Source organism: Crinia signifera, chromosome 19 (assembly GCF_055691185.1).
Source record: "Crinia signifera chromosome 19, ASM5569118v1, whole genome shotgun sequence".
Lineage (NCBI taxonomy): Eukaryota > Metazoa > Chordata > Amphibia > Anura > Myobatrachidae > Crinia > Crinia signifera.
Window position 1 is genome coordinate 27,677,238 of NC_139226.1, and position 27,689 is coordinate 27,704,926.

General features: G+C 44.4%; 1 long non-coding RNA gene across 1 annotated transcript; it reads right to left on the reverse strand.

The window, feature by feature from the left end:
- On the reverse strand, positions 1 to 27,383 carry LOC146042280 (uncharacterized). Its single transcript, XR_014463823.1, has 3 exons — positions 27,240 to 27,383; positions 23,466 to 23,647; positions 1 to 7,347 (listed from the first exon to the last, which is right to left on the reverse strand). It is a non-coding gene; the product is annotated as an uncharacterized LOC146042280 (long non-coding RNA).
- Between the last annotated feature and the right edge of the window lie 306 nt (positions 27,384 to 27,689).

Below are 27,689 nucleotides of genomic sequence, written 5' to 3' on the forward strand. Positions count from 1 at the left end.
GATCCTGGTTGATCCCAGGATAGCAATGTGAATGCGGTATTATAAATCTCATCTGTTCTCAGATGAAGCCGGCCTCCTCACTCCAGATTGTAGATAATGGTGTTATCTACCAGGGGGAGACTGGGCCAGACGGCTGAATAATCAAACCGATGCCAGGTAAGGGGACAAGTCACGCAATCTGAATAGTAATTGGTCTGACAACTGAGCAGCCAGCAAGGCAGGGATGACAAATACGGCAGAAGATGCCCTTGGATAAGATAAATTGGCTGGAGAGGCTGCTGCGGGAGAGTTTATGTTACATGCAAAAATGACAAACAGGAGGAGAACAAGAGCACAAAAGATGACAGTGAGGTTGAGGACAAATGCATGATAATCATTAATGTCATTATGTGGTGGTTAGCATAAATATTACAGGTGGTGATAGCGCAGCTCATAACAGTGATAAGTGTTTAGCATAAAATATGGCAGGCATTAATGGAATCCCAAAAACTCTACCCTTAGGTTAGCAATCATTGGAACCTAAGGGTGGTCCTCACGAGACAGAAGTCAGTACTGGACCTACAGAGATACCCCTAAACTGACAGCATGTAAATACACACGATAAAATAAATACGCTGAAGAGAACAACGGTGACTCAGGGAATTATACGATTACTATGAGTCTATACAGTGAGTGATTTAGTAAGAGGTAGAAGCAGGTCGTTTAAATTAAAATAATGATTTCCAAGATATGAAGAAGTTCCTTCTCTCAACAATGGGATTTGACTAATGTAGCCTATAGCTCTTAAAGATGATGGAGGAGTAACAGTACAAAGATGATGGAAGAGTAACATCCAGATGATGGAGGAGTATCAAAACAAAGATGATGGAGGAGTAACACTACAAAGATGATGGAGGAGTAACACTACAAAGATGATGGAGGAGTAACATCCAGATGATGGAGGAGTATCAATACAAAGATAATGGAGGAGTAACTCCATACAGAGATGATGGAGGAGTAACAGCACAAAGATGATGGAGGAGTATCAGTACAAAGATGATGGAGGAGTAACAGTACAAAGATGATGGAGGAGTATCAAAACAAAGATGATGGAGGAGTAACAGTACAAAGATGATGGAGGAGTAACAGTACAAAGATGATGGAGGAGTAACATCCAGATGATGGAGGAGTATCAATACAAAGATGATGGAGGAGTAACAGTACAAAGATGACGGAGGAGTAACAGTACAAAGATGATGGAGGAGTAACATCCAGATGAGGGAGGAGTATCAATACAAAGATGATGGAGGAGTAACAGTACAAAGATGACGGAGGAGTAACAGTACAAAGATGATGGAGGAGTAACATCCAGATGAGGGAGGAGTATCAATACAAAGATGATGGAGGAGTAACAGTACAAAGATGATGGAGTAGTAACAGTACAAAGATGATGGAGGAGTAACATCCAGATGATGGAGGAGTATCAATACAAAGACGATGGAGGAGTAACAGTACAAAGATGATGGAAGAGTAACAGTACAAAGATGATGGAGGAGTAACATCCAGATGATGGAGGAGTATCAATACAAAGATGATGGAGGAGTAACTCCATACAGAGACATTGTCAGATGTCATTATTGTAACTGAGGACCAGGGCTTTCCAACGAGCCCAGCCCTGTCTCTCTAGCCCCCTGGGAAACGGAGATATCGTCTGGCAAAACTGTAACGTTTTTCCCCATAGGATAATATGGGACCCGTTAATTCCGACCCCCACCCGGTTCCGACGGCTGCCAGTTCCTCCCTTGGCATCACAGAAGATTGGGGTTTATATCATTCAATTCCAACTCGCTGGGCCTTTAATATGATACCAGGCTGGTCTATATCGGTCAATTGGTTCCAGAGATATTGCGGATAAACCAATTTTTTTATTTTTGAAATGTAATTTCATGGCTGTTCATGGTCTTTGAGGGCAGATTACTCTGGAACCAAACGTTCCAGTTTTACGGGACCAAAATCATTCAAAGCCCACTCAAAAGTTCTTTAATATGATACTTGTCTCATGTAAATGGGTCAGTTGGTTCCAAAGATATAACCGGTTAAATTAGGCCCTCCTACATTTTGACTGTCTGTAAATACCCTGTTTTGTTGTATCACTGGAGGTTATTCTGATCGGTGCGGCCAAACGTGCGTACGTTCCATATTAGCGTACGCTCTCCGTACGCGGCCGTTGAGGTTAAGTCCACCCACAAATCAGCCGCATACGTACGGCCAGAAACAACGTCGAAGGGGAGTGGCGTACAATTGAGCGTACGCCAACGTACGCCGACGGCTCACCCCTTAGACTCCGACAACTGGCGTACAACAGAGCGTACGCCACCGTTTACGGACGTCTCTCGTCCGTCTTCCCACCGACTTCTTGCGGCTATCTGAGCGTACGCCAGCTTGCACGGACGGGTCCCTATTGTTTTCAATGGAAAACTCAGCTTATGTCACCGCTCGTGAGAGTGAGCGTACGTCCGTGCACGCTGGCATACCCTTCACATATATGGACCTGCAAATCTTGCCTTTCAACTATAATTCTGACAATTAATTAATTATTCTAATTGTTATTCAATTATTGTTTTCTATTAACTCAATTGAAGATTGTGTGCAAAATAGTGGGCATGGGCTTAAAACATTGCTGAAACATCCTTTGTAGGTGTTAGATGTGGTTTATGTTATTGTATCATAAATACAAAACCTATGTTTGTATTAGAGTGAACACGTTGACACATGTCGACTTGTGTAGATTGAGTGTGCTACTGTGTAAAGTCTATGAAAGCACGTAGTGAATGTGTATAACTGTTTAACAAATACCTACCTTAGCATATATAAGCAGGTCTTAAAAAGATTCTTACCTTAAATTAAACAAACCTTTAAATGTAGAGAAGTATAGAAAGATAAGCTTCCAATGTGTTTGAGTGCTGTGTGTAGGCTTGCAGGTAGTCAAATCATGGTTTGGACTTAATAGACTGCAGCATTGCTTATTACATTCAGGTGTATGTGTTTGAGTAGTAATCAGCGTAAATTAGCAAACCCAGGCGCACGCTGGCATGCAGTATCTGTAGGGGTGGTCTGAGGTGGCGGTTGGCGGCCGCCTGTTTTGTGTCCGAAATGAACGGTGCTTTAGGCGATCGTGCGGTAGTGGCACCGTTCATTTTTGGTGCACACCCCCGTGTATGCCCATATTTACGCCCATTTTCCCTCATTATTTCGGCCGCTCCCCTCATCACGCCCCTATGCCGCCCCCAATGCCCGTACTCTCGCGTACAGGTTTTTTCGCACGGAGAGACCCGTCCGTAAGCGTTGTGGAGTGTTCGCGCCTGCGCATTGGAGATGGTACGCATGCGCAGGTCATTAAAAACCCCGGAACGTACGCGTACGGGCCGGCCGCACCAACCAGAATAAGGCCCACTGTCTGCTATTGTAAAGCGCAACGGAATATGCTGCGCTATATAAGAAACTGTTAATAAATAAATAAATAAAATAACTGGTTAAAGGGGGGGGGGGGGGTTCTCTCCCCCTCACACCAGAAAATGCAGGGACTAGGCTGGTGTAAAAGGGGCCAATCTGGGAATGCATTTTCTGGTGTGAAAGGGGTATTATTTAAAATAGCCGAGACTTGAAAACAGCCAGGCTCTGCCACTGTCAGTGACTATCACTTCTGCCTGGCGGCGGCTGTCCCCCATTTGCTGCGAGCATGTATTCCCCCTTGGCAATGAGCATGTAATCCCACATGGCAACGAGCATGGAACCTCTGGCAATGAGCATGTAACCCTTGGCAATGAGCATGTAGATAAGCAGCACTTATGTAGCATAATTTTTAATAGGCATTAAGGTGTTTGGCATAATACATAATGGACATAATGGCGTATAACTTAACGTGTCATGGACATTATGGTGTAAAGGTTTAATGCGCTCCTTTGGCAGACAATGTTCCTGTTTATGAAGTGTATTGTGAATTTTGGCTTAATCCGTGTGGCATTATGTGAATTCTGTCTCAATCCGTGTGGCATTATGTGAATTTTGGCTCAATTCGTGTGGCATTATGTGAATTTTGGCTCAATCCATGTGGCATTATGTTAATTTTGACACAATCCATGTGGCATTATGTGAATTTTGGCTGAATCCATGTGGCATTATGTGAAATTTGGCTCATTCCATTTGGCATCATGTGTAAGGGGCAAGTAAAATGGGGTCTAGTATTTTGTTGCATAATGTGTAGAAGTTGTATATGGTGTGGTACACTACACTCAAGGACACGCCCCCTGTTGAGTGGCCACACCCCCTTTTTTGGAGCGCGCCTTCAGTGCGCGCACAACTACATCCTTCGATTTTGATGCCATGGTGAGCCTGCATACTTTAAATGCCAAGGCCTATTCTTAATCCCATTCCCACCCTCTCTCTGCCGCTCTCTTAGCATGTACACTGGCACCACTTACACCGCCCCTCCCCCACCCAAACCCTCTTTTATCATGGTGCCCCCCCTGTAATTTTAGAGCCAACCTGGGAATGCATTTTTTAGTGTGAAAGGGGTATTATTTAAAATAGCCGGGACCTGAATAAAGCCAGGCTCTGCCACTGTCAGTGGCTATCACTTCTGCCTGGCGGCGGCTGTCCCCCATTTACTGCGAGCATGTATTCCCCCTTGGCAACGAGCATGTAATTCCACATGGCAACGAGCATGGAACCTCTGGCAATGAACATGTAACCCTTGTCAATGAGCATGTAGATAAGCAGTACTTATGTAGCATAATTTTTAATAGGCATTACGGTGTTTGGCATAATACATAATGGACATAATGGCGTATAACTTAACGTGTAATGGATATTATGGTGTAAAGGTTTAATGCGCGCCTTTGGCAGACAATGTTCCTGTTTATGAAGTGTATTGTGAATTTTGGCTTAATCCGTGTGGCATTATGTGAATTCTGGCTCAATCCATGTGGCATTATGTGAATTTTAGCTCAATTCGTGTGGCATTATGTGAATTTTGGCTCAATTCGTGTGGCATTATGTGAATTTTGGCTCAATCCATGTGGCATTATGTGAATTTTGGCTCAATCCATATGGCATTATGTGAAATTTGGCTCATTCCATTTGGCATCATGTGTAAGGGGCAAGTAAAATGGGGTCTAGTATTTTGTTGCATAATGTGTAGAAGTTGTATATGGTGTGGTACACTACACTCAAGGACACGCCCCCTGTTGAGTGGCCACACCCCCTTTTTTGGAGCGCGCCTTCAGTGCGCGCACAACTACATCCTTCGATTTTGATGCCATGGTGAGCCTGCATACTTTAAATGCCAAGGCCTATTCTTAATCCCATTCCCACCCTCTCTCTGCCGCTCTCTTAGCATGTACACTGGCACCACTTACACCGCCCCTCCCCCACCCAAACCCTCTTTTATCATGGTGCCCCCCCTGTAATTTTAGAGCCAACCTGGGAATGCATTTTTTAGTGTGAAAGGGGTATTATTTAAAATAGCCGGGACCTGAATAAAGCCAGGCTCTGCCACTGTCAGTGGCTATCACTTCTGCCTGGCGGCGGCTGTCCCCCATTTACTGCGAGCATGTATTCCCCCTTGGCAACGAGCATGTAATTCCACATGGCAACGAGCATGGAACCTCTGGCAATGAACATGTAACCCTTGTCAATGAGCATGTAGATAAGCAGTACTTATGTAGCATAATTTTTAATAGGCATTACGGTGTTTGGCATAATACATAATGGACATAATGGCGTATAACTTAACGTGTAATGGATATTATGGTGTAAAGGTTTAATGCGCGCCTTTGGCAGACAATGTTCCTGTTTATGAAGTGTATTGTGAATTTTGGCTTAATCCGTGTGGCATTATGTGAATTCTGGCTCAATCCATGTGGCATTATGTGAATTTTAGCTCAATTCGTGTGGCATTATGTGAATTTTGGCTCAATTCGTGTGGCATTATGTGAATTTTGGCTCAATCCATGTGGCATTATGTGAATTTTGGCTCAATCCATATGGCATTATGTGAATTTTGGCTCAATCCGTGTGTTATTATGTGAATTTTGGCTCAATCCGTGTGGCATTATGTGAATTTTGACACAATCCATGTGGCATTATTTGAATTTTGGCTCAATCCATGTGGCATCATGTGTAAGGGGCAAGTAAAATGGGGTCTAGTATTTTGTTGCATAATGTGTAGAAGTTGTATATGGTGTGGTACACTACACTCAAGGACATGCCCCCTGTTGAGTGGCCACACCCCCTTTTTTGGAGCGCGCCTTCAGTGCGTGCACAACTACATCCTTCTCTTTTGTCTGCATACTTAAAATGCCAGGGCCTATTCTTAATCCTATTCCCACCCTCTCTCTGCCGCTCTCTTAGTACACTGGCACCACTTACACCGCCCCTCCCCCACTGAAACCCTCTTTTATCATGGTGCCCCCCCTGTAATTTTATCCGGGATCCGTCCATGTACAGAGATGATGGAGGAGTAACATTACTAAGATGATGGAGGAGTAACATCCAGATGATGGAGGAGTATCAATACAAAGATTATGGAGGAGTAACAGTACAAAGATGATGGAGGAGTAACTCCATACAGAGATGATGGAGGAGTAACAGTACAAAGATGATGGAGGAGTAACAGTACAAAGATGATGGAGGAGTAACAATAATGAATGGTGTGATGGTAACCATTACTGCCTCACAGCACTGAGGTCATTGGTTTGATTCCCACCATGGCCCTAGCTGTATGGAGTTTGTATATTCTCCCCATGCTTGCGTGGGTTTCTTGGGGTACTCTGGGTTCCGCCCACAATCCAAAAATATACTGGTAGGTTAATTGGCTCCCAAAAAAAACAAAAAGTAATCCTAGTGTGCACTTGGACAGTCTAGCTGGGCCAAGTGGTTCTTATCTCCATTAAAGTATGTTTCTGTGTGTTTTAGCAGAGTAGTCGTCCCATAGGTTTGGAAGATGAAGGAAGAAGAAGTCCTGGCTGTGTTAAGTATTTCAAGGGCAGCTACTGTAAGTTATCCCAGGTATGTGTGTGGTGCAGTACAGGATTAAATAGGACAGTAGGTGCGAGTTACGTAGATTGGTATGTGCATGCCAGCATTGGAGACCTCGTGAGAAGTTGAAGGAGGTCCCCAACAGCTCCTCAGAAGGACAAGTTGTAAAACTACTAGTGGGACAGATCAAGGTTCCCTGTGGTCTGCTGGATTGGTTCTAGACTCGCTCCTTGACCGCACTGGATTGCACCCTCCTATCTGGCAGCTTTCTTCTTGATGACAGCAGATTTGCATATGGCAGTTATTTCCCTGGCGGCTCCGTCTCTGGTACTGAAACACACAGAGAAGAAAGAGCAAAATGTACATTAGAAATGATGATAAGAAAAAAAGATTATACTTTGGATACTGTATATTTATTTATTTATTTATAAACAGTTTCTTATATAGCGCATACATATTCCGCAGCGCTTATATCAGTGGTTACCAACCTAGGTCCTCATGTACCCCCAACAGTTCATGTTTTCCAGGGCACAGGTGCACTCATTCACTGACGCATTTTAAATATCCACAGGTGGAGCTAATTATTTCACTTTGATTCTGTGTGGAGACCTGGAAAGCATGCACTGTTGGGAGTACTGGAGGATCAAGGTTGGGAACCACTGCTCTATATAATAAAATGACATGCTGATAAAAAATTCCTACTGCTTCCCAACACTCTGAGCACCCCAAAACCATATCCCCGTATTTGGGTGAAGAGATAGGAGGCAAGAGAGAGGCAGATTAATGGCAGAGTAAGTGGGCAATAGAAGAAGGGAAGAGAAAGCGGAGGAAAGGTGCCCCTGGTAAGATGATGAAGAAGAGAGAGATACTGTAAATAGGAGAGCGAGGAGGAGAAAATGAGGTGGGCATTGAAGAGAGAGAAGGGTAAAGAGAGAGTGGGAGAAAAAAGCACCCCCTGTGGTGTCTAGTATTACAGCTAGTGCTTAATAGTGTAATAGTGTAAAGGTTATCCCAAAATAGGCTAAAAAGCATATGCACTGGTATCACAGTACATTTCCTCCCAGAGGCGTCGCTCAATGGCAATGGAGTCATCTGCTGCCAGGCTCCTGTTCATTAAAAGCTGTCAATATGGCTTCTGTGGCTGACTGCCCCTCCTAGCAGGACCATAGGTGCCACAGTCTCTTTATTTTAAACATTATATACTGTACATAACATACATACTGTACATACATACATACATACATATAAACACACATGCATACATATATCAAGGTTGCCGACCCTCCCGGAATTACCGGGAGTCTCCCGAAAATCTCCCCTGAAGGGTGGGCAACCCTCCCGGAATCAGGGGGACCCCCACTGAGCCCCCCGATCGCGGCATTTAAATGCTGCAATCCGTGGGTCTCAGAGGAGGGGGTGGAGCTAAAATAACACACTCGTGTCATATTAGCCCCGCCGCCTCCATGGAGATCAGTGATTTTGACTATTTCCCGTAATGGGGGCGGGGCTTAATGATGTCACAGTCAAGCCCCGCCCTCCGAACGGGTAATGAAAGTCTCCTCTCTGGGCTTCTCCCGGAGAGGAGCATTTGAAAGTCGGCAACCCTGACATATATTCATACTTGCCTACATTCTGGCTGCCCTTTCCGGGAGAGGGCAGCCAGCTCAGAGGGGGTGGGGCTGCGGAGAGTGAAAAGGGGTGGAGCCACATGGGTGGCTACTTGCTTGTGGGCGTGACCAGAACGATCGTGCTGTTTTAGCCACGCCCCCCCCCACGTGCAATGCCATTTTTAAGGCATTGCACTGCGGTGGGCCGGGCTAAAACAGCGCGATTCGCATCATTTGACCCGCAAATCGCGTGTGTGTGTGTCGCTTGAGCCGGGCGGCTTTGCGGGAAGGTTGTCCTTCTTTCCGGGGAGCCAGGAGGGGGACCCGATTTCCGGGACCCTCCCGGCCATTCCGGGAGGGTAGGCAACCCTGCATATATTTATATAAGGTGCTGTATGTGTGTGTGTGGCAACAATAATTTATCTTGCCTCCGGGTAACTGGGACAAAATGACGCCATTGTTTCCGCCTATGCTGTATCCAGAGCTCAAGAGGCATTCCTGTCAGCAAGAGTTCAGTATCATACGCCAAGCACATGTCACACACGTGTTATATATCATTTATATCCTATGTAACACATTCACTATTAGGCAGCAGAAGAAGAAGCACCAATCAGAGTCAGGGTAGCATCTGCAGACAGCGAATCACAAGCAAATTATTACTGTTGCCAGCCATCATCTCCTATGTGCACCTAAGCCGGGAAGACCCAGGAAGTCCATACACCGGGGCACGTGGCAAAGGGCAGCTTATTATATTGGGAGATCTGCCCTTTGCATTACTAATCGCATATGTAAGTATGTATAGTGTGCAATTAGTATCAACGCAATGGGCGGTAGGATGAACTGCAAGTGGTTGGTACATCCTGGCCCCTATAGGGATAAGCTTATTTTTATATATTTTTTAAAGTTGTTAGAATATACACATATATGAATGTTCTTGTCTTATTAAATCAGATAATGGAAGATAGGGTTGTGCACTACTTAAAGAACAACGGACAGCAATTCCTGGTTTCATTACTAGCCCTGTACGGCAGTCATGGGGTTAATGGTACACTCTCCCCCCCCTACACTCAATCTTGGCCTTGGAGATTTTAGGATCCCTCCTCTTACTGGTATGTAATGGGGGAACTGGGGGATACCACCGGAGTGGGGGGGGCAGTCGTGACATGGAAGTCAGATCCTGGATGTTGCCATGGTAACTGCTGACATCATTGCTATTTTTATACCTGTAACACAGCGGAAAATCTGAGTTGTGTTAGATAGTGGACGGGGATTCCTCAGGCTTAGATACGTACATACATATTGGTAATGCACTAACTATGTCACTATATCTACACACACACACACACACACACACACACACACACACACACACACACACACACACACACACACACACACAGAAATCTCCCTAGGATAGGACATTGCACAGACTGCTAGGATCCTAGAATATTTAGTATTCTATTTTTAACCATTTCACCGTATAAAAAAAAAATCTCTGCTTTATTTCATTCTAGTGTTAACCCTGAATGCATTAGAATAGATATGTTCTAGTTTTTACCCTTTGTGGTAACATATTAATATAGATTAGACAAAAGTGCTTGGGCTTTCTGTGTACTGTGCATTCAGGATGATGTCCTCTGGCCGGTGTCCTGGATATTGCAATATGTGTCCTTGTGATTGCACCTACACTAATTTCCCTCCATCTGTCAGGATAATGAGGGACCTGCCCCCCAGGGTTACCATGGCAACCCTGCCTCCTGTTACTATGGAGACCACTGGACTGATGAGAGAGCAGGTCTTTCCGGTTACTATGGCAGCATTTTCTGCCACAATGGCAACTGCCCATTCATTGTCATGGTAACATGTGAGTGACAAGCAGGAAGGTCACAAGGGCCGGACCCTAGCATCCAGGTTAGAGTTCTAAGCGACCTTGCTGTTTATTTACCCTGCATGGGTGCTGTCATTGTGTACTGGTTCCAGTTTCAAGTGACTGGTTTGGAAGAGCTTGTTAACCCCTTCCTGACAGAGCTAGTTTTTGCGTTCCTGACAGAGCCATTTTTTTCAAATCTGACATGTCTCACTTAAGTGGGGATAACTTTTTTTTGCTTTTACTTATCCCAGTGATTTTGAGATTGTTTTTTCGTGACACATTGTACTTCAAATTAGTGGTAAATTTGGGTCGATACAGTCTGTGTTTTTTTGTGAAAAATACCAAAATGTCGTGAAAAAATGGAAAATTTAGCGATTTGCAAAATGTTAAATTTTCTGCTTGTGAGACAAATAATCATACCACTCAAAATAGTTAATAACTAACATAGACCATATGTCTACTTTATGTTTCCATCATTATTTCAACTTCCTTTTAATTTTTTTGGACACTAGGAGGCTTACAATATGAATAGCAAATTCTCAAATTTTCAAGAAAATTTCAAACACTGATTTTTTTAGGGACCAGTTCAGTTCTGATATGACTTTGAGGGACTTGTATGTGAGACACCCCCATAAATGATGCCATTTCAAAAACTGCACCCCTCACAGTATTCAAAACAGCATTTTGGAAGTTTGTTAACCCTTTAGGTGTTTCACAGGAATTAAAACAAAGTGTAGGTGAAATTTCAAAATTTCATTTTTTTTGCAGATTTGCAATTTTAATACATTTTTCTAAGGAACACAGTACATTTTACTAGAGAAATGTGACTAAAAATTGATTCCCCCAATTCTTTTGTTTTCAAAAATATCCTATATGTGGCCCTAGTGTGCACGTTGACCAAACCACAGGCTTCATAATAGAAGGAGCACCTACTTGATTTTGGAGCCTCCTTTTTATGAGATTATTTTTTAGGCACCATGTAGGTTTCTAGGCACCATAAGATGCTAAAATTTAGGAACCCCCCCACAAGTTACCCCATTTTGCAAACTACACCCCTCAGGGAATTCATCTAGGGGTATAGTGTACATTTCAAACCCCCAGGGGTTTCACCAATTGTGGTACAACTGGGCAGTGAAAATGAAAAATTACATTTTTTACACAAAAATGCAGTTCTGGCTCAAAATTTTTCATTTTCACAAGGAATGAAGGAGACAAAGCACCCCAAAATCTGTGCCCCAATTTCTCCCGAGTACCGCAATGCCTCACATGTGACCAAAAAATACCAGTTGGGTGCATGGCAGGACTCAGAAGGGAAGGAGTGATTTTTGGATTTTGCAGCTCAGATTCTGGTGGAATTTTGGTGGGTGCTATGTCGCATTAGCAAGACCCCCCAAGCACCAATACAGTGGAACCCCCCCACAAGTGACCCCATTTTGCAAACTACACCCCTCAGGGAATTCATCTAGGGGTATAGTGTACATTTCAAACCCCCAGGGGTTTCACCAATTTTGATACAAGTGGGCAGTGAAAATGAAAAATTACATTTTTTTACACAAAAATGCAGTTCTGGCTCAAAATGTTTCATTTTCAGAAGGTATGAAGGAGAAAAAGCACCCCAAAATCTGTGCCCCAATTTCTCCCGAGTACGGCAATGCCTCACATGTGAACAAAAAATACCAGTTGGGTGCATGGCAGGACTCAGAAGGGAAGGAGTGATTTTTGGATTTTGCAGCACAGATTTTGGTGGAATGAATGGTGGGTGCTATGTTGCACCAATACAGTGGAACCCCCCCACAAGTCACCCCATTTTGCAAAGTACACCCCTCAGGGAATTCATCTAGGGGTATAGTGTACATTTCAAACCCCCAGGGGTTTCACCAATTTTGATACAAGTGGGCAGTGAAAATGAAAAATTACATTTTTTTACACAAAAATGCAGTTCTGGCTCAAAATTTTTCATTTTCAGAAGGTATGAAGGAGAAAAAGCACCCCAAAATCTGTGCCCAAATTTCTCCCGAGTACGGCAATGCCTCACATGTGACCAAAAAATACCAGTTGGGTGCATGGCAGGACTCAGAAGGGAAGGAGTGATTTTTGGATTTTGCAGCTCAGATTCTGGTGGAATTTTGGTGGGTGCTATGTCGCATTAGCAAGACCCCCAAAGCACCAATACAGTGGAACCCCCCCACAAGTGACCCCATTTTGCAAACTACACCCCTCAGGAAATTCATCTAGGGGTATAGTGTACATTTCAAACCCCCAGGGGTTTCACCAATTTTGATACAAGTGGGCAGTGAACATGAAAAATTACATTTTTTTACACAAAAATGCAGTTCTGGCTCAAAATTTTTCATTTTCAGAAGGTATGAAGGAGAAAAAGCACCCCAAAATCTGTGCCCCAATTTCTCCCGAGTACGGCAATGCCTCACATGTGAACAAAAAATACCAGTTGGGTGCATGGCAGGACTCAGAAGGGAAGGAGTGATTTTTGGATTTTGCAGCTCAGATTCTGGTGGAATTTTGGTGGGTGCTATGTCGCATTAGCAAGACCCCCCAAGCACCAAGACAGTGGAACCCCCCCACAAGTGACCCCATTTTGCAAACTACACCCCTCAGGGAATTCATCTAGGGGTATAGTGTACATTTCAAACCCCCAGGGGTTTCACCAATTTTGATACAAGTGGGCAGTGAACATGAAAAATTACATTTTTTTACACAAAAATGCAGTTCTGGCTCAAAATTTTTCATTTTCAGAAGGTATGAAGGAGAAAAAGCACCCCAAAATCTGTGCCCCAATTTCTCCCGAGTACGGCAATGCCTCACATGTGAACAAAAAATACCAGTTGGGTGCATGGCAGGACTCAGAAGGGAAGGAGTGATTTTTGGATTTTGCAGCTCAGATTCTGGTGGAATTTTGGTGGGTGCTATGTCGCATTAGCAAGACCCCCCAAGCACCAAGACAGTGGAACCCCCTCACAAGTGACCCCATTTTGCAAACTACACCCCTCAGGGAATTCATCTAGGGGTATAGTGTACATTTCAAACCCCCAGGGGTTTCACCAATTTTGATACAAGTGGGCAGTGAACATGAAAAATTACATTTTTTTACACAAAAATGCAGTTCTGGCTCAAAATTTTTCATTTTCAGAAGGTATGAAGGAGAAAAAGCACCCCAAAATCTGTGCCCCAATTTCTCCCGAGTACGGCAATGCCTCACATGTGAACAAAAAATACCAGTTGGGTGCATGGTAGGACTCAGAAGGGAAGGAGTGATTTTTGGATTTTGCAGCTCAGATTCTGGTGGAATTTTGGTGGGTGCTATGTCGCATTAGCAAGACCCCCAAAGCACCAATACAGTGGAACCCCCCCACAAGTGACCCCATTTTGCAAACTACACCCCTCAGGGAATTCATCTAGGGGTATAGTGTACATTTCAAACCCCCAGGGGTTTCACCAATTTTGATACAAGTGGGCAGTGAACATGAAAAATTACATTTTTTTACAAAAAAATGCAGTTCTGGCTCAAAATTTTTCATTTTCAGAAGGTATGAAGGAGAAAAAGCACCCCAAAATCTGTGCCCCAATTTCTCCAGAGTACGGCAATGCCTCACATGTGAACAAAAAATACCAGTTGGGTGCATGGCAGGACTCAGAAGGGAAGGAGTGATTTTTGGATTTTGCAGCACAGATTTTGGTGGAATGAATGGTGGGTGCTATGTTGCACCAATACAGTGGAACCCCCCCACAAGTCACCCCATTTTGCGAAGTACACCCCTCAGGGAATTCATCTAGGGGTATAGTGTACATTTCAAACCCCCAGGGGTTTCACCAATTTTGATACAAGTGGGCAGTGAAAATGAAAAATTACATTTTTTTACACAAAAATGCAGTTCTGGCTCAAAATTTTTCATTTTCAGAAGGAATGAAGGAGACAAAGCACCCCAAAATCTGTGCCCCAATTTCTCCCGAGTACGGCAATGCCTCATGTGTGACCAAAAAGTGGCAGGACTCAGAAGGGAAGGAGTGATATTTGGAGTTTGCAGCACAAATTCTGGTGGAATGATGGTGGGTGCTATGTCGCATTAGCAAGACCCCCAAAGCACCAATACAGTGGAACCCCCCCACAAGTGACCCCATTTTGCAAACTACACCCCTCAGGGAATTCATCTAGGGGTATAGTGTACATTTCAAACCCCCAGGGGTTTCACCAATTTTGATACAAGTGGGCAGTGAAAATGAAAAATTACATTTTTTTACACAAAAATGCAGTTCTGGCTCAAAATTTTTCATTTTCAGAAGGAATGAAGGAGACAAAGCACCCCAAAATCTGTGCCCCAATTTCTCCCGAGTACGGCAATGCCTCATGTGTGACCAAAAAGTGGCAGGACTCAGAAGGGAAGGAGTGATATTTGGAGTTTGCAGCACAAATTCTGGTGGAATGATGGTGGGTGCTATGTCGCATTAGCAAGACCCCCAAAGCACCAATACAGTGGAACCCCCCCACAAGTGACCCCATTTTGCAAACTACACCCCTCAGGGAATTCATCTAGGGGTATAGTGTACATTTCAAACCCCCAGGGGTTTCACCAATTTTGATAAAACTGGGCAGTGAACATGAAAAATTACATTTTTTTACACAAAAATGCAGTTCTGGCTCAAAATTTTTCATTTTCACAAGGAATGAAGGAGAAAAAGCACCCCAAAATCTGTGCCCCAATATCTCCCAAGTACGGCAATGCCTCACATGTGACCAAAAAATACCAGTTGGGTGCATGGCAGGACTCAGAAGGGAAGGAGTGATTTTTGGATTTTGCGGCTCAGATTCTGGTGGAATGAATGGTGGGTGCTATGTGGCATTAGCAAGACCCCCGAAGCACTGTGAAATTATGAACCTAATATTCCATAGATGTGTGGTATATTTTAAAACACTCCTTTATACATAGGCCGGGTTTGTCGGGGCAAGTGTCACACTGGAAAATAGTTTGCTTTCTTATTCCCTTTTTATAGCAAACTTTGCACCTTTTTTGTGTCCTGCCCTTTTTTCCAGTGGAGGGGATTTCATCAGGAAAATGCTGCCCTGGTACAATACGGGGGCCAGTACTAGAAGTACTGGGGCCCTCTGCCTGCTGGTTCCCAAATATTAGGCCCTTTATGACTTCCTCTTGAAAGTGCATAAATGTCCCCCTCTGGCCGGTAGAACGGAATAGCACGTAAGCGTTATACAGTGCCATCTGGATGATATACACGGCCACCTTCTTGTACCAGATTTTTGTTTTCCGCAGGGCACTGTACGGCTTCAGTACCTGATCTGAAAGATCCACTCCGCCCATGTACCTATTGTAATCCAGGATACAATTAGGTTTTGAGGTGTGGGTACTGGTACCTCGTACAGGGACGGAGGTGGTACTGTCTCCGTGAATTGTTGTCAGTATAAGGACATCCCTCTTGTCCTTATATTTGACCAACAACATATTTTCGTTGCATATTCCCCTGCTTTCACCCCTTCTCATTACTTGGGCAATGTGCGTTTTTGGGAGGCCTCTTTGGTTCTTGCGCACAGTACCGCAAGCTGCTGTACCTCTTGAACCAAGGGCCTTAAACAGGGGGATGCTAGTGTAAAAGTTATCCACATAGAGGTGATAACCTTTATCCAGGAAGGGGTGCACTAAATCCCAGACAATTTTCCCACTAACACCTACGAGGGAGGGGGGGCATTCTGGCGGTTCAATTCTTGAATCCTTCCCTTCATAAACCCTAAACCTGTGGGTGTACCCTGAGGTGCTTTCACACAGTTTATACATTTTTATGCCATACCTTGCCCTCTTACTGGGAAGGTACTGGCGGAATTTAACCCTTCCTTTAAAATGTATAAGGGACTCGTCGATACAAATACATTTTTCAGGGATGTACACCTCTTCAAATTTGGCACTGAAATGATCAATGACCGGCCTGACTTTGAATAGCCGGTCAAAGGTGGGATCATCTCTGGGTGGGCACTGTGCATTATCGGTGTAATGTATAAATTTAAGAATTGTCTCAAATCGAGTCCGGGTCATGGCCATACGGTAAAATGGAGTACTGTACAGAACATCTGTACTCCAATATTGCCTAATTTCTGGCTTTTTTACTATGCCCATATGAAACACCAGACCCCAAAACGTCATCATCTCTACTGCATCTACAGGGGTCCACCTAGCAAATGATGACGTGGGGTTTTGAGCAATAAACTGCTGGGCATATAAATTAGTTTGGTCCACCATTAAATTTATAAAATCATCAGAGAAAAATAATTTGAAAAAGTCAATTTCTCTGAGACCTGTGGAATCAAATTGGATTCCTGGCATGGCCAAAAACTCAGGAACCTGGGGCTCAAAATTGTCTGGTGGTGGGGTCCATACGAGATCAATTGTTGGGGGGGGGGGTCTCAGCTGCTCTACGGGGGCGTCTTTGAGGGGGTCCCTCATCACCAGAGGAGGAAGAGGAGCTTAAGACGAATCCTTCAAATTCCCCGCTTGCATCACTGGCTGTGTCAGAGTCAGAAGCAAGCATGGCATATGCCTCCTCCACTGAATACATTCTCCTGGATGACTGGGAGGACATTTGGGAGGACATTTGGGAGGACATTTGGGATGCCATTTTTATTTTTGTGTTACTGGTAGTGAAATGTTTCAACACGTGTATAGTGTAGGGGGGGGTACAAACTTTATTTCAACCTGGGGGGAATGTAGTGTGTAATGTGTATGTAGTGCAGAAAAAAAAAATACTTTATACCAAAAAAGAAAATTGAAGGGGTTAAAAAAAAAAAAAAAATTGAAGGGGTTAAAAAAAATAAAAAAAAATTGAAGGGGTTAAAAAAAAAAAAGGTCCTGCGCCAAAAAATTGAGCACAGATGTTGGTCAGTAACGTCTGTCACTGAACAGCGCTCAAAGGCAACAGGAATTTGATCAAAAAAAAAAAAATAGATCAACCCTGTGCCGAAAAAGCTGATCAGTGATGTACGTCACTGATCAGCGCACAGTGGCCACAGGACACCCACAAAATCACAGTGTGTGTAAAAAAAAAATTAAAAAAAGACCACACAGCACCCACAAAAAAAAAAAAAGGTGATCAGTGATGCGACACTGATTACCAGTGAGGGGCAGCAGGTGCACAACCTTTGGTGCAACTGACAGGTATATATAAAAAAAAAAAAACCTCTGTACCCCCAAAAAAGTTGCTGATCACCTCAGATATAGTGATCAGCACAAAAGGCGGGGGCAGCAGACACAAAATTTAGCACTCTCTATCACTCTCTGTCACTATCTCTCTCTATCTCTCTATCTCTCACTATCTATCACTCTATGACACTGCAGCAGCAGCACTGACAGGTATATCTATATATAAAAAAAAACCTGCGCCCCCAGAAAGTTGCTGATCAGTTAATTTATACTGATCAGCACAAAAGGAGGGGGCAGCAGTCAGTTATATAAAAAATATATAGCACAATCTGTCACTATCTCTCTCTATCTCTCTCTCTCTATCTCTCTCTATCTCTCTATAACTATCACACTGCAGCAGCACAAAATATAGCACTCTGTCACTAGGCCTCTCTATCTATCTCTCTCTCTCTATCTCTCTCTATCTCTCTATCTCTCTCTCTCTATCTATAACTATATCACACTGCAGCAGCACAAAATATAGCACTCTCTGACACTATCTCTCTCTCTATCTCTCTCTATCTCTCTCTATCTCTCTCTATCTCTCTCTATCTATCTCTCTATCTAGCTATTACACTGCAGCAGCACAATTTCACAGCACAGGAAGGCACAAGTAGCAACAGGATCCAGGAAGCATCCAGCACACTACAAGCACAGATCAAGCAGTGATCAAGCAGTGATGAAGCAGTGATCAGGTAAGTATGGAGCAAGGTTCTGGTCAGTATATGGCGGCAGGTGGGCACGGTGACCGCACTGCATGCTATTCCAGACCGGAATGGCGTCTGCAGTGCAGTCACCGTTAGTTTAAACCCCCCTCCATGGCTGTGATTGGTCCGTCGGTCCGACGGACCAATCACGGCCTTTGGGGGCGGGCGGGGTGAGGTGGGGTGACACCAGTGTCACCCTTACACCCCGCGGTGATTGGTGCTGTACTTTACAGCACCAATCACCTCCGATCCCGTGTCACCGGCGAACGTTATTCGCCGGTGACACAGGAAAACGCTGTGAATGGCTGTTCACACTGAACAGCCAATCACAGCGATCGCCGACGGGGGGGTGGCATCGCAGCCCCCCCTGGGCATGCACGGACATGTCTGCTGTCAGGGACAGCAGACATGTTGAAACTGTCACCGCGTCTATAGACGCGGTGACAGTTTAAATCCATGACGTACATTTACGCCATGTGTCGGGAAGTGCTTCCCGACCATGACGTAAATGTACGTCAAATGTCGGGAAGGGGTTAATAGCTTCTGTGTAGCATGTCTCAAGGTTACCTATGCGGCAGCGTCATCGGTGAGGATGCAGCAAGGCACTTACAGGACATCTAAGGCCATATGCTATCTGTCCCCAGCCGGAACACCTGACAAAGAGCTCCGGAGATAATAGCTAGTCCCCGCGGCAAGAAACGCTGCACTTAGTGACACAAGGTTATCTCCTCTACTATATAGAATTAAACACAAGATACTTTCTTTTTTTTAGTATGTGTTTCTATGGGATATGACATTTCACATTTGTGCACACAGGAGTAAAGTGAAATATAGCTTAGTAGCCGCAAAGAACCTGATTCAGGCCTGTCCGCTAGGCTGCCTATGTTGACAACCTAGTGAACAGGAAAATGCTGCCCACTGAACACCCCCATACCCTCCAACATGGCCCATTCCATTAGGTACAAAATGCTCTGTTCCTGGACTTCCCTGCCAGTGGCAGTTGCAGAGTTGGGGCTGCAGCACAGTCCAATATTCAAAAAGGGGAGCCACACCTACTGCCACTCCAAACATCACTGTCCTGGACTCACTGGCAGTTGATGTGACCCCCCTCTTTGAATTTTGGACTGTGCTGGAGTCCAACCCCTGTAACTGCCACTGGCAGGGAAGTCCAGGAACAGAGCATTTTGTACCTAATGGAATGGTCATGTTGGAGGGTATGCACCCCCCCCCCACCTCCCCACGAGCCTATCGAATCCCCTCTCTAACATGCGAGGAGATGTGTACACTAACACATCAGCTCGCATGTGGACGCATGGTTGAAAAACCATTCGATGGTCGCTTACCATCGAATGATTTTTTGGGGGACAGGCTGAGCCGCCCGCCCCAAGCAGTCATCGCCAGGGCTGTATCTGCAGGGGTAAGACCAATGTTTGTATGGGCACGCCCAAAAAGCGTTCGGCTTCCCCTGCTTCCGCCCCCTTTCAGCCCCTCCTAGAGCGAACAGCCCGCCGAGTGTAAAACTCGTTCCCTCAGGGGGTTTGCACGTGCGCATATTCGCATGCGCAAACCTGGACTATCAGGGACTAATTCGGCCCACTACGAATGGGCCTGAATCGTCCCTAAAATGTGGACACTGGAATATCTCATTCCACAACACAATGAAGGTGTTCCCCCCATTGTTGCTGTATTTGTCCTTTGTTCTGGGAAGGCTATTGTGCGAAGTCCTATTCCCTCAGCCATCAGGACTGCTGTTGGGCAATGAGGCTTGGCTCACAGTCAGCATTGCAAGGTGTTCTCTAATATGTCACTGTATATTATAAGGACACATTGGGAAAAAAGCACCAGACCTTTATTCCTAGGCCTAAAAGTTTCAGGTGGCAGTATGCATCCACCAAACCCAGATTCGCCCATCAGATGGCAAAGTATGATTCCCCAATCTAGAATACAATTGTGGTGAGCTCTATACCGCTCCAGCCGACCCTTGGGGCCCAATATGGTGATCTGGGGCTTGTGCTCAGCTATAGGGACCCAGTCCGTCAGTTCTGGTGCTGTTTCCAATGACACTTTGGACTTTGGTATTGAGACCAGAGACCAGGCACTAGGAGGCCCCATTCTCTGAGATTGTATGGCCTACCATTCCACATTTGTCGTTACCACTTTCAGATGATCCCGGGCCGCTGTACCATGTCCGGAATATGATGATGGGACTTTGAAGTTGGCCGGTATGAAGGTCACTACTGAGGTCTCCGGCAGGACCATCCGGCTGATAATGTTTGGTTCTGGAGTTTACATCCTGCAGACTTATCTGTTAGCAGTGGTTGGTTACAATTGGCCAATGTTATCATTAGAATCACTGTCCACCTGACTTTGCCCATGTCATGTACTCTCTGTATTGCGGAGTCCAAAATAATCTTTGGCATATATATTACACATCTTTTACTGTATGGGGGTTAACCAGGTAACGCTGCCTGCACAAATCCCCATGAAACGTTGAAACGTTGGGCTTTCCCATGGCTCAGCGCTGCCACTGTCTGCTCCATCCCACCCTGCTAACTGCGCAAACTGCTTGGGAGTGAGCAACTCGCCGTGACCATTCGCGGTCGGGGTTTACACATGCACAAATCACTACCATTGGGGCAGGGGCCGAATTATGATCACTATGTGTGATCCAGAAGAGGTCCATATAAATATATATATATATATACAGGTCGAGTATCCCGTATCCGAATATCCGTTATCCGAATTATTCCGAAATACGGACATTCCAGAAAGTGAAAAAAAAATGTTTTTTTGCTAAAAACTCACTGGGGACATATGTAACAGCATCACTGGGGACATGATATGTAACTGGCACTATATATGTGCAAGACAATGATTGCTTGGCATTCAAATTCAGTGCTGAGATAGTACACACATTTTGTTTCACGTTTTGAAACCTTGTTTTTTGAACAATTAAAATATGTTTGTGTGTATTTTATGTGGTAATAAAATATATTTGTGTGTATATTATGTGTTTATACAGCATAAATGCAAGATACTTCAAAATACATCATTGAAATATTAAAATATTCCGAAATACGGAATAATCCGTTATCCAAAATTCTCCTGGTCCCGAGCATTTTGGATACGGGATACTCAACCTGTATATATAGACATTGGATGGGCTCTGCACACACTAAATTAACTGATAATAAATAGTGGAGATTTGGTTCATGAATTGATCAATGCATTTAAGCCTGCAGCCCCCGTCAAGGGACCCCACTGTTCTGCAGGTCCTACCACTATTGCTGAAAATGGCTGCAATACACATAGCTATCACATCAATGTTTGGATACCAGGCATGCTATCTGGTCTGAAGCTCACAGCAGACTTTGCTTTTATAGGTGAGCAGCTACCAACACACCTGTCACTAATCATCTAGGGAAATGGCTAACATAAGCTATGGAATCTTAGTTAAAAAATGGTGCATGAGAGAATGTGACCACAATAAGACTAATTAAAAAAATTAATCTAATAAACAATTAAGTGTATATATTGTTTATTAGATTAATTTTTTTAATTAGTCTTATTGTGGTCACATTCTCTCATGCACCATGTTTTAACTAAGATTCCATAGCTTATGTTAGCCATTTCCCTAGATGATTAGTGACAGGTGTGTTGGTAGCTGCTCACCTATAAAAGCAAAGTCTGCTGTGAGCTTCAGACCAGATAGCATGCCTGGTATCAAACATTGATGTGATAGCTATGTGTATTGCAGCCATTTTCAGCAATAGTGGTAGGACCTGCAGAACAGTGGGGTCCCTTGACGGGGGCTGCAGGCTTAAATGCATTGATCAATTCATGAACCAAATCTCCACTATTTTTTATCAGTTAATTTAGTGTGTGCAGAGCCCATCCAATGTCTGTTTAAACAATGTGGTCACAAGCCATAGGGCACCCCAAAACTAGGAAAGGTGAGTGCCGATGTTAAGTGTATATATTGTTTATTAGATTAATTTTTTTAATTAGTCTTATTGTGGTCACATTCTCTCATGCACCATTTTTTAACTAAGATTCCATAGCTTATGTTAGCCATTTCCCTAGATGATTAGTGACAGGTGTGTTGGTAGCTGCTCACCTATAAAAGCAAAGTCTGCTGTGAGCTTCAGACCAGATAGCATGCCTGGTATCCAAACATTGATGTGATAGCTATGTGTATTGCAGCCATTTTCAGCAATAGTGGTAGGACCTGCAGAACAGTGGGGTCCCTTGACGGGGGCTGCAGGCTTAAATGCATTGATCAATTCATGAACCAAATCTCCACTATTTATTATCAGTTAATTTAGTGTGTGCAGAGCCCATCCAATGTCTGTTTAAACAATGTGGTCACAAGCCATAGGGCACCCCAAAACTAGGAAAGGTGAGTGCCGATGTTAAGTGTATATATTGTTTATTAGATTAATTTTTTTAATTAGTCTTATTGTGGTCACATTCTCTCATGCACCATTTTTTAACTAAGATTCCATAGCTTATGTTAGCCATTTCCCTAGATGATTAGTGACAGGTGTGTTGGTAGCTGCTCACCTATAAAAGCAAAGTCTGCTGTGAGCTTCAGACCAGATAGCATGCCTGGTATCCAAACATTGATGTGATAGCTATGTGTATTGCAGCCATTTTCAGCAATAGTGGTAGGACCTGCAGAACAGTGGGGTCCCTTGACGGGGGCTGCAGGCTTAAATGCATTGATCAATTCATGAACCAAATCTCCACTATTTATTATCAGTTAATTTAGTGTGTGCAGAGCCCATCCAATGTCTGTTTAAACAATGTGGTCACAAGCCATAGGGCACCCCAAAACTAGGAAAGGTGAGTGCCGATGTTAAGTGTATATGTATATATATATATATATATATATATATATATATATATATATATATATACAATGTCCAACAATAAATGGCACTCCGGAGACACGTTTCAGCTGAAGCAAATTGTATTTAGAAAGGCTAAGCTTTCGGGGTTTGACCCCCTTCGTCAGAGCACACAATCCTACAGCAATTTGAAAATACAAAACATACAACATAAATACCTGCTGCCGTACAGATCCCCGCCTTCCGCGCCACAGGGCGCACGCCGCTGAATACAGGAAGCACCGCTGAACAGCGTCCTTCCGGTCCCACACAGCAGACAGGTTGCTAAGCAACGCCTGCAGCTTGCGTTCCACGGCGGCCATGTTCAGTACGATCGCTACTGCAGACAGCGCCTGCAGCCCTAGGGGAGAAGGGGGAGAGTAAACGTTAGGTAGACACAAAAACAAGCATATATAATACATAAAAATAAGACTAGACATAAATAAGAAGCATGAATACATATACAGTGCATAAAATCATTAGGTAACAGCGTTCCAATTGATCTTATCATTCAGTCCTAGTGGATATATGGTCTTCAATCGGAAGATCCATCTAGACTCAGCGATCAATAATCGTTTCGCCCTATCGCCACCTCGTGCAGATTCTCTAACTGTATCAATCATAAAGTATTTTAAAGAACCCAACGTATGGCCCGCAGCCTTAAAGTGGCGTGCCACAGGTTGCTCCACTGTTCTGCCCGTTAGGGCCAAATCGATGGCCGACCTATGGAGGCCCATGCGAACACGGAATGACTGAGTAGTCTGACCGACATAGTAATACCCACAAGGGCATACTATAACATAAACAACGTGGTCAGACCTACAAGTTAAGACAGATCGGATCTCATACATTTTATCAGAATGTGGGTGTTTAAAATCTTTACACACAACCATGTATTTGCACGTAGTGCAATTGAAACAGCTGTAACAGCCTGGGGGTTAAACATATGTATTAGGGGCTCTTGGGATATTCATCCCCGTGATGTCACTTTTAACTAGACGATCACGTAAATTACGTCCCCGTTTAAAGGCTGCCAGCGGACGAACAGTTCTAAACACTGGGAGATCAGGATCACTTTTAACAATGGGCCACAGGGCCTTAGTGGCATAATGGATGGAGGGACTAGCCACAGTATATGTACTGGTCCAGGGCAAGACACTGCTATTTTGACGAGTATTAGACTGAAGTAGATTAGCACGGGGTACAGCCAAAACCTGCTGCTTCTGCACCTCCAAAGACTCTCTATCATATCCCCTTTGTGAAAATTTTTCAATCAAAAGGTCTAATTGATCTGACACCTTAGTGGGGTCACTAATAAGACGGGCCACTCTCATCATCTGTGAACGGGGAAGCCCCCGTTTCAGGGCCGGGGGATGGTGGCTTGAGGCCATTAGAAAGGTGTTTCTTTCCACGTCTTTATGATAAACATCAGTACATATTTTATTATTGACGATGGAAACAGCCACATCAAGAAATTGCGCTGTATTAGTACTGCAGGAATACGTAAATTTAATGGTTGAGTCCCGCGCATTCACCTCAGTCATCAGACTATCAAACTGCTCCTGTCCACCCGTCCACAAGATGAAAATATCATCAATGTAACGGGTGTACAGGAGCAGGGACCGACTGATCTCAGGCCGACTCAGGAACATCTCATCCTCTTGAAAAAACATAAAAATATTAGCATACGAGGGTGCCACGGCAGACCCCATTGCACACCCTCGCAGCTGCAGGTAGTAACTACCATCAAAAAGAAAGAAGTTACGCTCCAGAGTCAGACCCAACAATTTAAGAAATAAAGTGTGATTAAACAATCTACTGTCAAGATGTTGTTCTAAAAAGCAGTGCATAGCCCTCAAACCCCCATCATGGGGTATAGATGTATAAAGGCTAGAGACATCTAAACAACACATAAGAGTTCCTTCAGGGACTGCAGGAATGTCCATGAGCAGTTTAAGAAAACTGGTTGTATCCTTCAAGAAGGATTTACGCAGTGGTAACAAAGGCTGAAGAACAAAGTCCAGCAATTGGGCCACAGACTGGTATAGAGAACCACGAGCAGAAATAATTGGGCGTCCCGGTGGTTTCCTGGCATTTTTGTGCACCTTAGGTAAGGTGTACAGCACAGGAACCACCGGGGCTGCCACTGTAATACGATCACGGACCTTGGCAGGAAGCACACCCTCATCGACAGCAATGGTCAAAATAGAAGAAAGTTCTTTTTGGTATCTTGTAGTAGGGTTGCCTGGTAGTTTACAGTAAACTGCATCATCCGATAGTTGCTGATAAATCTCATTTCGATAATCCTGTAGATTTTGGATCACGATGGCCCCGCCCTTGTCGGCGGGCCTAATCGTGATATCTTGATAACTGCCCAACTGTTTAAGGGCTGCAGCTTCAATCGGGGATAAATTCTTTTTCACTTTACCAGGGGCTGCCATGAACCGATTTACTGAGTCATCCAGGAGGCGACCAAACGTTTTAATCGATGGATTATTTGATATAGGGTCAAATTTAGACCTCGAGTTCCTTGAGAGAAACTGGTCGAAAAAGCCACTGGATGATTGAGAAGGTTTAGACTGAAAAAATTCTTTAAGTCGCAGCTTCCGCATCAGTCTGTGCTGTTCACAACGCCAATCAAATGCATCAAATGAATTAGTAGGCACAAAGGAGAGTCCCTTCTTAAGCACCGATGTTTCAGTCGGGGACAAGGTGCGATCCGATAAGTTAAATATCAGGGTTTCTTCCCCTGCACTAGGCGAGGGGGATTGCGTCTTATTTCGGCGGTTCTGTCCGCCCCTGCGGGTGGCCGGCCTCTTCTGCGCTGCCCCGCAGTAGAGGTGGCTTGGCCTAAAGGGGCCTGTTGATTTTCATTCAGATCATCAGACTCTGAAACCGCGAAATCACTATCGCTTGTCATATTCGAGTAATTCTGGCGATTGTGATTTCTACCCTGTTTTTGTTGCCACGGCTTGCGGCGTCGATATCCTGGATCAGGGCGTCTCTCTGGGTGTTCCCCAGTAAGCCACCCATACACCTTATTTTCATCATAGTCCATGTCGACCGTGTGTCGCTTATTTCTTTTAAACTTAAGCAGGTCTCGTCGATATGCCTCACACTGCTGCTCCAATTTGAGCAATACACCAGCATTAGTAGAACTATTCAGAATTTCATTATGCTCCTCTTGAAATTTAGCAATTTTGGACTTAACAATCTGTAGCTCCCGTCCGGATTCCTCCACCACCAGAACCATAAGGTCCATTGACGCTCTGTTAAGGATCCCAATCCACTTACGTACAAATTCTGGACTGTGACGTCCGATTGTGGGGGTGTTTCGAATGCGAAAGCCCCTAGGGATCTTGTTGGCACGATAGTAGTCAGATAGTGAGGATCCATGTAGATGGAAATCAATCTCACGCCGTCGGAGCTTGAATAGGTGATGCTGTAATTCATCAATACTCTGGTCAGTATGAGCCAGAGCAGGATCTTCATCAAATAAAATATCGCTGATTTCAGCAGCTGTATATGTGAACTTAACCCCAATGGGGACAGACATATTCAGACATCCTGGTGCGTCCTGGGATGCCAATGCTCCTGCTGGGTCCATGATGATAAAGGATACTCCAGCAGAGTGCAGCAGAAGGGTAGTGCTGTATGCAGGTAAACAGCGGTTTAATAGTAGGTTGGTGCCATGCAACTAGTCACTGTTGTAAAGCAGTGGCCACATACACAAAGTCCAATGCAGCCGGCACTCTAGTAAATAATCACAGCTGGCCCCGGTGCCCAGATAGAAGAAATGATATACAATGTCCAACAATAAATGGCACTCCGGAGACACGTTTCAGCTGAAGCAAATTGTATTTAGAAAGGCTAAGCTTTCGGGGTTTGACCCCCTTCGTCAGAGCACACAATCCTACAGCAATTTGAAAATACAAAACATACAACATAAATACCTGCTGCCGTACAGATCCCCGCCTTCCGCGCCACAGGGCGCACGCCGCTGAATACAGGAAGCACCGCTGAACAGCGTCCTTCCGGTCCCACACAGCAGACAGGTTGCTAAGCAACGCCTGCAGCTTGCGTTCCACGGCGGCCATGTTCAGTACGATCGCTACTGCAGACAGCGCCTGCAGCCCTAGGGGAGAAGGGGGAGAGTAAACGTTAGGTAGACACAAAAACAAGCATATATAATACATAAAAATAAGACTAGACATAAATAAGAAGCATGAATACATATACAGTGCATAAAATCATATCTGGTCGAATATCTGGGCTTCTTGTGCCGATGTTAATTAGCTTTTCAGGCACTAAAGGTTGGTTTTAGTCTGCACTTGTCCTTCAAGTAATTACTTGGACCGTCGCTCCCCTTCTGTTAGGTGCTTATCCCAAGCACCAGGAAACTA